This window comes from Haematobia irritans, chromosome 1 (genome assembly GCF_050003625.1).
Source record: "Haematobia irritans isolate KBUSLIRL chromosome 1, ASM5000362v1, whole genome shotgun sequence".
NCBI lineage: Eukaryota > Metazoa > Arthropoda > Insecta > Diptera > Muscidae > Haematobia > Haematobia irritans.
In genome coordinates, this window is record NC_134397.1 from 172,390,528 (window position 1) to 172,401,425 (window position 10,898).

General features: G+C 31.7%; 1 long non-coding RNA gene across 2 annotated transcripts in view; it reads right to left on the reverse strand.

Moving 5' to 3' along the window:
• The window catches only part of LOC142222139 (uncharacterized), a 524,629-nt gene extending 514,439 nt beyond the window's left edge, over window positions 1-10,190 (reverse strand). For both annotated transcript variants that reach the window (XR_012718266.1, XR_012718265.1), the window contains exon 1: window positions 8,515-10,190. This is a non-coding gene — a long non-coding RNA (uncharacterized LOC142222139). The remainder of the gene's footprint in view (window positions 1-8,514) is intronic.
• Between the last annotated feature and the right edge of the window lie 708 nt (window positions 10,191-10,898).

The window sequence follows — 10,898 nt, forward strand, 5'->3', positions numbered from 1 at the left end:
AGAGACAGGGTTAAATACGTAACCATTCACACAAAAATGTTTTTCTGATTCAATCACGAAATTAATTGATCCAATTAATTTTTTAATTGAAATGTCTTCAATCACAGAAATAATGATGTATCAATTAAAAAATAAATTGAAAGTCAATTAAAAAATTAATTGATACTATTAACTTTTGTGATTGTTTTTTGATTCCATTACAAAATTTGTTGAATCAATTAAATGTTTAATTGAATATTTTTTAAAACTCAATTAAAATTTTAATTGGAAAAATGTTCGTTTTGTGTTTTATTTTTTTTTTTTTTTGTTGTACTTTGTACGGTTTTAAAGTTGTAAGTAAGGTAAGCCAATATTGGATTATCAAATCGTTAAAAACTTTCTGCCATAGTTTTATAACAAAATAAATTTATCACGAATTCCATTAAAAGTTTGCAAATATTTAATATTAAATATAGTTGCTTTTTGATTTATATAAGGCTTCTGAAATTAATAACAATAAAAACAAAACATTTTATTGTTAGTTAATTTTATAATTCATTTCAAAGAACAGTTGTTTAGAGGTTTTCATGGAATCTGACCAATTAAAATAAAATATTAGGCTGTTTATTTTATTCAAGACAGTCGTGATATCGCCATTGATAATAAATTAATTGATACGCGTAACAAAGAGATAAAAACACACCCACAAAATTACTGACAAACACCTGGTTTGCAATGAATCAGCTTATCTTCCCGTGATATCTGTATCCATAAATATTTTCGTAGATTTATTTGCACAGTTTGTTTTATTCTAATCAAGACAATGGATATTTATTGTGATTATTTTATATCAAAAACATTATATGAAATGAATCAAGCAATTATACATTTAGAGAATTATTGATAACATATATTTGGTTACTTTGATAGCATACGGTATCAATAATGGGATGAGTACGTACATATGGCAAAATTATCTATATAAAAGAAGAGATAATGCTTAACCGACAATTCTATATCAAGACTGTATCCGTCATCGAGTTTTTTTTTTTTGGAAAATCCTGCAATTTGGCTGAAAGTTCGCCCAGATACAAATGAAGTTTTGGCTGGATGAAATTATAAATACCTATAACATATTTCAATGCCTATATTGGCAGTGCCAGCATTCTCCTTCCATCACGATTAATTTATCTCATCTTACAAACCACGGAGAAAACAAAGTTGGAAATAGAGGCAAGACTTTCGTCGTATGTCGATAAAACAGTAGTTGTCCTGATTATAATACACGATCTGATATGTAACCATCGATAGAATTGCTTGTTTCCTGAATAATCGAAAGCTTATTCGAACGCAAATTGGGTGTCAAATCCTTTTTCAAATACCCATAGGAACTTATAGGCCGACTTCATAACCTGACTTCTAAAATGTATCCATGTTTCCTAAATTTTCATTTTAATAAACATTTTATGTTTTGTGCTATGTCATTCAGCATTTATTTGAGCCCCATCTCTTTAAACGTGATTATAATACACGATCTGATATATAACCATCGATAGAATTGCTTGTTTCCTGAATAATCGAAAGCTTATTCGAACGCAAATTGGGTGTTAAATCCTTTATTAAAACTCCTTAAGGCTTGAATTTGAATATTCATAGGATGAAAATTTTTTGTTTTACGAACCGGTTAGCTAGAAAATTTGGATTTTTCAGTGCTTGAATTATTTTTACCAAAATTGGGTCGAGTTCCTTGAAATCTCAAAGTCGTGAAAATATTTTTCCAACTACTATGGGATTTACAGAAACCGATGAAATATCTTTTTTATAATAATTTCGAATTTTGCCATTCCATATAACATTTTTGGTCTAATACAATTTAAACGATGTGCACTATAGGGGACATGACTTAATCGACTTACCCTGTATGTTATATATCGTACACTCAATTTTCAATTTTTGTATGTCCTTTAGTTAAATAACACTTCCTCTCATACAGAAAAAATCAACAATTGTATACTATAAATAGGCCACCTTAAGGGCAATATCAGAAATAACAAAAAATAAGGATTTCACTTTTTCCATAAAAAAAAACTTATGCGCTTTACAGACTATCAGTTATTCCGGACGGAATGTCGGTGTTTTTAAAGAATCTTACAGTGTGTCGGGTAGATACATGTCGGCGATGACTAAATAATCGGTAAATGTGTTATCGATCCCATAAACATGCAGCAGTATCGATTATGCCTTCGGACTTAACTTATAATGTGCACAATATATGGGATATGTTCGACTCGAGCATTCCGTCCGGAATAACTGATAGTCTGTAAAGCGCATTACATAAAATTGCCGAACTACATGTTCGACTATATACAACTGGTAAATTAATATTAGAAGGTCCCTCTTAAGATACTCCAGCAAAAAATTAAATAAAGCATACAAGGATAATGTACAATCGACGCTCAAAGTCATGTCCTCCCAGGTGGACATCGGTAGTGAAAGGATTAAGAGAATATCACAAAATTAAATCAGATGTAATTCCGTCACAACCAGGATATTTCCCCTTTCCATTAAACTGCAGCTGACGTGTTCAGTAGCAGTACTCGACAATAATAAGTGAGAGTTTCCAAACTATTAAAATGGTCGATTTTACGTCTCGAGAAAAATATTGTTCTTCTGTTATTTTATTTCCATCAGTATCTATATAAAAATATTCATGGATTACTTAATAGTTTTACTTATAGATTTTAAACTTTTAGCGAATTTGCTCAATTTTCAGCCGCTTTTTAAGAGAAGTCAGAGTCAATCAGCGCTTACCTCTGCGAGGAATTCACATATGTTTTTTATAGGGAAATGTTCCACTTGAACTTATTTTGCTCCTAAACTATGCGTCTTAAGGAGACATTAAACTTAATCCATGATCACAACTAGAAAATCCAAAATTCCACGCAAGCCTGATGAGGATGTGGAAATTTGATTTTTTTCCATAGCACCATAAAATCATACATAGCAGCTTCCCAGCAAAAAAAGCGTCGCCAAAAAAGTAATGAAAATGTTCTTTTTGGATCCGGAAGTGGTGCAAAATTGACACAGAAGCGATGAATTTAACATGGGCTTGTCATAGGACGGAAGTCCTCCATTTCAACAGCCGTTGCACCGAATTTGCATCGCTTCTTTAGGTGTGGTCCGAATTCAATGTTTTGGATGTAAATTAAAAAATTCTGTGATATTTTGTCAAATAAATAATTTTTATATTTTTTTATAATTTTTAACGGATTCCAACGCTTGTCGGCAACGTTTGACTTCAAATATTTTCAAAAATTCACAATTTTTTCAAATTGGACTTAGCATTTTTTTCGACAAAATATAAATGATTTGTACCATTTTATGTATTCTTACTCTGTTTTTAACCTATTTGAAACAAAAAAGTTAAAAAAGTTAGTTCAAAATATGAAAAAACCAAGTTATAAAAAAAATGAATTAAAAGAACTTCCTGGGTAGTAAAAATAAAGAACATCATTGGGAGTGCATCTTCTGGAAGTGCTTTTAAAGTTGTGGAAGAACTTCCAAATTTTTTTACTGGGTTATTATCATTGCTTTTTAAATAAGCCTATTCATTTATTAAAAAAACTACACTATGAAATTTTTAGAAGTCGTAGATTTCAGTTCTATTTTAATATTTCTGAACAAATGTGTATGCTTATGTGGAACCAATATTTCCGATTGAAAAATGTTGATGCATAATAAAGTTGTGGTAATCTGACTCAATATTTATGTCTGATATAAAAATATTAAAACAAACAGACGGGCAGCTAAATTAATTCAGAGATTTATTCTACAGTTTGCAACATATTGGACTGCTCATTTCAAACTTTCATCAGAATACCCTTTACAACAAAATTGCAAACTTAGAGGAAAACCCCTCAGCTTTCTCACAAAGAAAAAATTATGTTTATATCTTTATTCGTTTATTTTCAAAAAAGCGATTTGGAACCACTGCGCATCGTTAGGATACCATAGTATAACTATTTGCAGTCCAAACTTTTTTTCGAGAATGTCTGTCGTTCATTCCGCAATATGCAATGCAATGTTCTATTTACATCGACAATGAGAGCACTTAAAAGCCTTGGAATTAAACAAGTGTACTTCTCAAAAGGTTCACCTTTGTACATAAAATGATTAAAAGAAAATGATGACCACTTGTTTATTACTTGGAAATATGAACATTATTAAAACTGTCTTTGCTTCACTCTTTTCAAGAACATTTAAATGCGACACAAAAAAGAGACTACAACAAACAACAAAACGATTAAAATCTAAAAGCAAAAGAAGAGCAAACAGGCTAAGGTTCAGGTCAGTTTGACTTCTTCTCACACAATCTGTATTTCTGTCTGTCCAAAGTGTGGATGACAATGAAAAAACAACAACACAAAAATATTTTTAATGATAAGGAAGAATAACTATGAGACACGTACATAATAATAACAACAACAACAATAGACGAATAAATTGTTTGGTTAAATGGTCGAGAATAACAATATCTTCGAAGGGTGGGTCAAGGGAGAGTAAAAAAGGAGCAAACGGAAAAACACCATTCAACATGAAAGTCAATTTATTTACACCACCAACAGTAACACAGGCAGCAACAACAACAGTACAACTCAAAAAACTATCACCATTATCTGTGATAAGGCAATTCAAAGCCACGAGAACTTCTACGACAGACATCACGAGAGAAGCACTTGTAGTTTACCGGTTCTTCAAGTGGTGTGGAGGGGAGATAGAAATATGTAGTGAACATTTTGATGAGAGTATTTGCTATTGTGATACAGAGAGGGAGAGAGAGAGTGAGCTCACAGCCTAGATTCTTATCAGAGTTGCCGTAAGACATGTTTTCTGTTCTTTATAGCATTTTGTAACTACAGGTGTCGGTGGTTTGAAGGACTATTGACTTGAAATTTAAAATTTCATGCAACTTGTGTAACCATATATTTTTATTTTGGTGTAGATTCCGTAACGAAATCTGTATTAAAAAATTTGCATTGAGATCAACGGTGCCATTTTGTTCTGATTGGATATGAAATGGTTGAAATCGGTTAATATCGCGTCTACAGTAAATTATGGATTTTCACGGAACATCTCAGTTATAATTGAAGATTTCATTCGGAATTTTAAAATAGTAAATCTCAGTTTTTTTTGGGGTCCCGAAGAATTTCGATTTTTTTTAAATATTTTGTGTAATAACAATCCACAACACCAAAAATTTTAGTACACAAAGTCAATGCGTTTTAATTAAATTTTATTAAAAAACACACACAATAAAAGGAAATAAAAGTAAAACAAAAACCAATGGATGTTATAAAGATGGAAAACGGGAGACCTTCAATAGTTGTCTTATAATAAGTCTTCCTATAATGGATCTTAAAGATTCCTTTTGTTCAGAAGAGAAAAAATTGGTTATTTTTGTTTGTTGGTAGATGTCTCAATTACACGTTTTTCGAATTTGATTTGGTGGTACTAAATGAAAAAAAAATTGTCATATGAAGGGATCGTTTACTAGATGATTGTGCTGTTGACAGGATACCTCATAATTTCTTACACAAGATGTATACTAAATGCAGTGAAACCAGGAGGATTTTTGAAAATTCCCCACGAAACTTAAAAAATTCCCTGTTTTTCCTTGCGTCCCAAATTTTTCCCCTTATAATTTTTCCTACGACATAAAAAATAACAAAATGTCAAACAAATACTGTAAGAAAAAAACAAAAAAAAAAAAAAATATATATATATATATATATATATATATATATATATATATATATATATATATATATATATATATATATATATATATATATATATATATATATATATATATATATATATATATATATATATATATATATATATATATATATATATATATATATATATATATATATATATATATATATATATAAGAAAATTCAATTTCGTAAAAAATAGTTAAATGAAGCAAAATAAAAGGCTCACTTCATTACAGAAATTAATTAAAGATTTAAGGAACTTTGTCATATCCCGGGATCCCGTTCCGAAAATCCCGTAATTTCGGGATATCCCTAGCTTTAAAATGTACATTTGAGGCCGCGAACATTTCTTCCGAAGGACATTGTCATTGGAGCACTGTTTCCACTTTTTGCAATGGCGTATATTGGGAATCCCAAAAATACATTTCCGTTTTATCACGGGATAGAGGACTAAAAGATCTACCCAGCAAAAAAAATTGGAAGTTCTTCCAAAGGCACAACTTTAAAAGCACTTCCAGGAGATGCACTCCCAATGATGTTCTTAATTTTAACTACCCAGGAAGTTCTTTTAATTCAATTTTTTATATCTTGGTTTTTTTATACTTTTAATGGGTAATTTTAACTTTTTTGTTTCAAATAGGTTAAAAACAGAATAAGAATTCATAAAAATGGTACCAATCATTTAAATTTTGTCGAAAAAATGCTAAAGCCAATCTGAAAAAATTATACATTTTTGAAAATATTTGAGGTCAAACGTTTCCGACAAGCGTTAGAATCCATTAAAAATTATAAAAATTTTTTATTTGACAAAATATCACAGAATTTTTTAATTTACATCCAAAACATTGAATTCGGATCACACCTAAAGAAGTGATGCAAATTCAGTACTTTTTTGGCGACGCTTTTTTTGCTGGGTATCTTTAACATATAAATCTGGATGGAATTTTTCCCCATTTGGCCATAATGGAAGCATTTATCTCAAGAAACTCATTCTCTACTTTTTGATAAGCCTATATATTGTGATTCCCAAAACCAATTTGCAATATCCTTTATACCATTGGAGAGATGACTAAAAAATCTATCTTTATCCTATTACATATAAATCTGAATGCCCATCTTCCTCTCGAGGAGCACTGTCTTCACTTTCTGGTAGGCGATATATTGGGATTCCCAAACACAGTTTGCAAAATGCGTTTTCAACATCGGATAGAGGACTAAAAGTTCTATGTTTCGCGTATAAACCTGGATGCCAGCTTTATCCCATTTTGCCATAGCGGACACATTTCTCTGGAGGAGCACGGCCACATATCAGGAAATCCAAACACATTTTGCAATATAGGTTTTACCATCGTCTAGAGGACTGAAAGATCTATCTTTCACATCCCAGTAAAAAAAGCGTCGCCAAAAAAGTAGTGAAAATGTTCTTTTTGGATCCGGAAGTAGTGCAAAATTGGCGCAGAAGCGATGAATTTAACACGGGCTTGTCATAGGACGGATGTCCACCATTTCAACAGCCGTTGCACTGAATTTGCATCACTTCTTACTGTGTGATTCAAATTCAGTGTTTTGGATGTGAATTACAAAATATTGTCATATTTTGACAAATAAATACTTTTTATAATTTTTAATGTCCGAAACGTTTGAATTGAAATATTTTGAAAAATTCGCAATATTTCTTGAATGGATTTTGAATTTTTTTCCGACAAAATTTCAATAATTTGTCCCATTTTATTAAAGCTGTTTTTAACCTTTGTGAAACAAAGAAATTAAATTTACCCATTAAAAATAAGAAAACAGCGAGTTATGAATAATTGAATTAAAAGAACTTCCTGTGTTGAAATAAAGAACATCTTTGGGAGTACGTCTTTTGGAAGTGCGTTTGAAGTTGTGCCTTTGGAAGAACTTCCAAATTTTTTTAGTGGGATATAAATCTGAAATACCTTCTTTTTTATCTGGTCGTAATGGACGGCTTTCTCTCGAGAAGCACTGTCCCTACTTTTTGGTAGATCTTATACTGGGATTTCCAAAAACATTATGCAATATCCGTTTTACCATCGGGTGGAGGACTACAAGATACACGAGGATGCCCATATTTTTCCATTTTACTATACTGGACTCATTTCTCTCTGTTTCGTATATGCTGTCAGATTTATGTCAATGATAACAATATCAATACGCATTGAAATCAATAGTTCTTCAATTACCTTAAATTTTAATAGATATGGCAACCCTGACAACAATCACATTCAAAAACTGAGAAACCTATATGAAAGGTGAGAAAATCTTCTTGCATTTGAATAAAATATTTTTGATTGCTTTTCATTATTATATTTTATTAAATTAGAAATGAAGACCCACACAAATAAGAAGAAGAATAAAACCCCCCAAAAAACACGAAATGCAACAATGTAAAATTATATGAATGAATTTGAACAAGTGCTGGTGATGACGGTAGTGATGATGATGATGATGACGATGTCGATGGGAATGGGGATGATAATGAATAAAATAGCAGAACATTTCTTCATAAGGCCTGTTGCAAAGCAAAAAATGGGATGATGATTTGTAGAAAATTTTTAAATTAATCTATTTATGACAATTTAAATAAAAATAATGGTAAAGGAGCTAAACTGCGAAATCATATAAAGTGACTATGGGATTTTTTTTATATTTTGGAAAATAAAATTAAAAACATAAACTCAAAGAGCAGGAAATACTTTTTCTTAGATGTTGACGATGATGGGAAGGAATTTACCTTTTTTTGTTAAGAACTATATGTTGTAGATATTACGCTCTCCTTGTGTGGGGTTAATGTAAATAATTTTCTTGGGAAATAATTTTTACTTGATTGTTATACACTTATGATGTGGAGATTTCCTTTTTATAAAAATTTATTGGTAGCACTAACACTTGTTTTAATTTTCATTTAAAATCTAATTTCTTTTTGTATTTAATTCACTGCAAAAATTTCAAGCCTTTAAATTGTGTTCACTTTCTCTAACACATCACATTTGGCCCTATTCAAAAATTACTTGATTTCATTGATTATTTTTTTGGCTTACTTTTCCTTGAAAGATTTTTTTTTATTCTTTTTTCTTTGCCTTTTTATTTTTGAAGGAAAATCAAATATTTATGCTCTTTCTCGTGTTGTTTTGATATTTTCCTTCGTCGGGAAAAGGTTTGTTTTTGTTTTGCACACTACTCGTACAACACTACAGTAGGGCGATTGACGTTTATAAAAGGGGGTGGTGGTGGGCGCCACGAATGGTGGATAGAATGGCAATCACGACGACAACACAAATAACCAGCGACGATGCCGTTGCAAACAGAGAAAGATATTCAAAATTTTGGAAATTTATTTTCTCAAAATTTAAATATATTCTTGCTCTATGATTTTCGTTTTCACTTTTGTTTTATTTTGTTTAAAAATCCGCGTAATCTTTCGGATGTACGATGTCAAACAATCTCAGCACTTATAAAAACAACAACAAAACACAGAACATCACCGTTATGTGGGGCAGACGGCAAATTTTTTGTACAGCCCTCTTCTTCTTCTTCGTTTTGCCCGGACAAACAGGCAATTTTTTTCTTTAGATTTACTTTGCCCACAAGAAACCCACATACAATTTACAATTTATTTTTTGCTTCTTCAAATTAATTCAGTGATTTTATTAACACGGTGGACGACAACACTCAATTCTTATTTTCCGTTTCTTAATATTTTCACTTTGGGACTGCTGCGGCGGATGGTACCCAAAAAATCATGCACAGCTACCGACAAACGAACGAATACGAAGAAAACAAATACGACAGGCGCGTACATACAATAAAAAAAACACACAATTCGTAACAACCGTAAACCGTCTTCCTCCGTCTACAAAGTTTCGTTGGGAACTGTTTGATGGCTACACATAACTTGGCGGTCAGACAGCAGAACGTGAGCTGCCGCCGTGTGGATAACAAACAAACGTCGACAGCAAAACAATAACAAATAAGACAAACAGCGGCAGAGGTCCCCTCAGAATCAGTTGTCAGTCAATAGAAGACATTACAAACGAAAAGAAAACAAAACACCACTGTTGTTGTTGTTGGTTGGGTGATGATAGTGGGATATGTTTTCTCATTTAGTTTCAATTGCTTTTTAACTTTACTTTTCCAGGTTATATTTTCTATGTGGTGTGGTTAGAGTTGGTCGTTTATTCATGTATGGAATTTGTTTGCTGCCTTTCAGTTCGAGTAACAACAATCAACTTACTAAAATCCCGGACAATGATAACAAGCTCATCATTTTTTGTATGTCTAATAGGCTCTCTCGTAACCACCATTATACCCCACCACTTTTGATGGGTTTTATTTTTTATTTGATAATTCACTCAGAGTTCACCAAAGCAAAATACAACAACAACAATTTATACGTTTTATTTAAGTAATCTCCACATTTGTAATTGTTTGTGTTTTTGGGGGCCAGCGAAAGAGAGCGAGAGAGAGACAGCGACAAAATTGAGAGAGAATTTGTAAGTATTTGGGGTGAATTTGAAATGAGTGCACTGACAGATGAGTTTTGTTATTTTCTTTGCTGTCACTCTCTCTCTATCTCTCTGTTTCTCTGATTTGCTCTCAATTACATTGACTTTCATAGCATGTAGTGCTGCTGTCGCCGTTGATGTCCATAATAAGCAACAACAAATGCCAAGTGAAACAAAAACAATCATCGGGCACTTTAATTCATTCTTATTAGCTAAGTCAAACACAGTGGGATGAAAAGTGGTGATTGAGACTTTTCAAATGTTTTATTAAGGAGAAAACTATTTCGAAATGATTTAATTTCTAAGTGTGCAACTATAACCATAGCGATAGGCGGTAGGCGAACACTTATTTACGTGTATTTCTTATGGGAAGCCCAAAATCCGCGACGGAATACCGTGACGGCTAGCGGCGTGTCGCTAAATTAAAACTTATTCTAACTCCTAGGCGAAAACTGGTATAGTGTTGCCATCGCTTATCAATTTTTTAACTCACCACTAGGAATTGCTGTTGCCTGGACACGTGTAGATTATTTTTTCTTGAAATAACTCAACAAATAACAAGCCATTGTATGTTTTTATTCAACTTCATTGTTTAATATTGTCAAAGCATGCT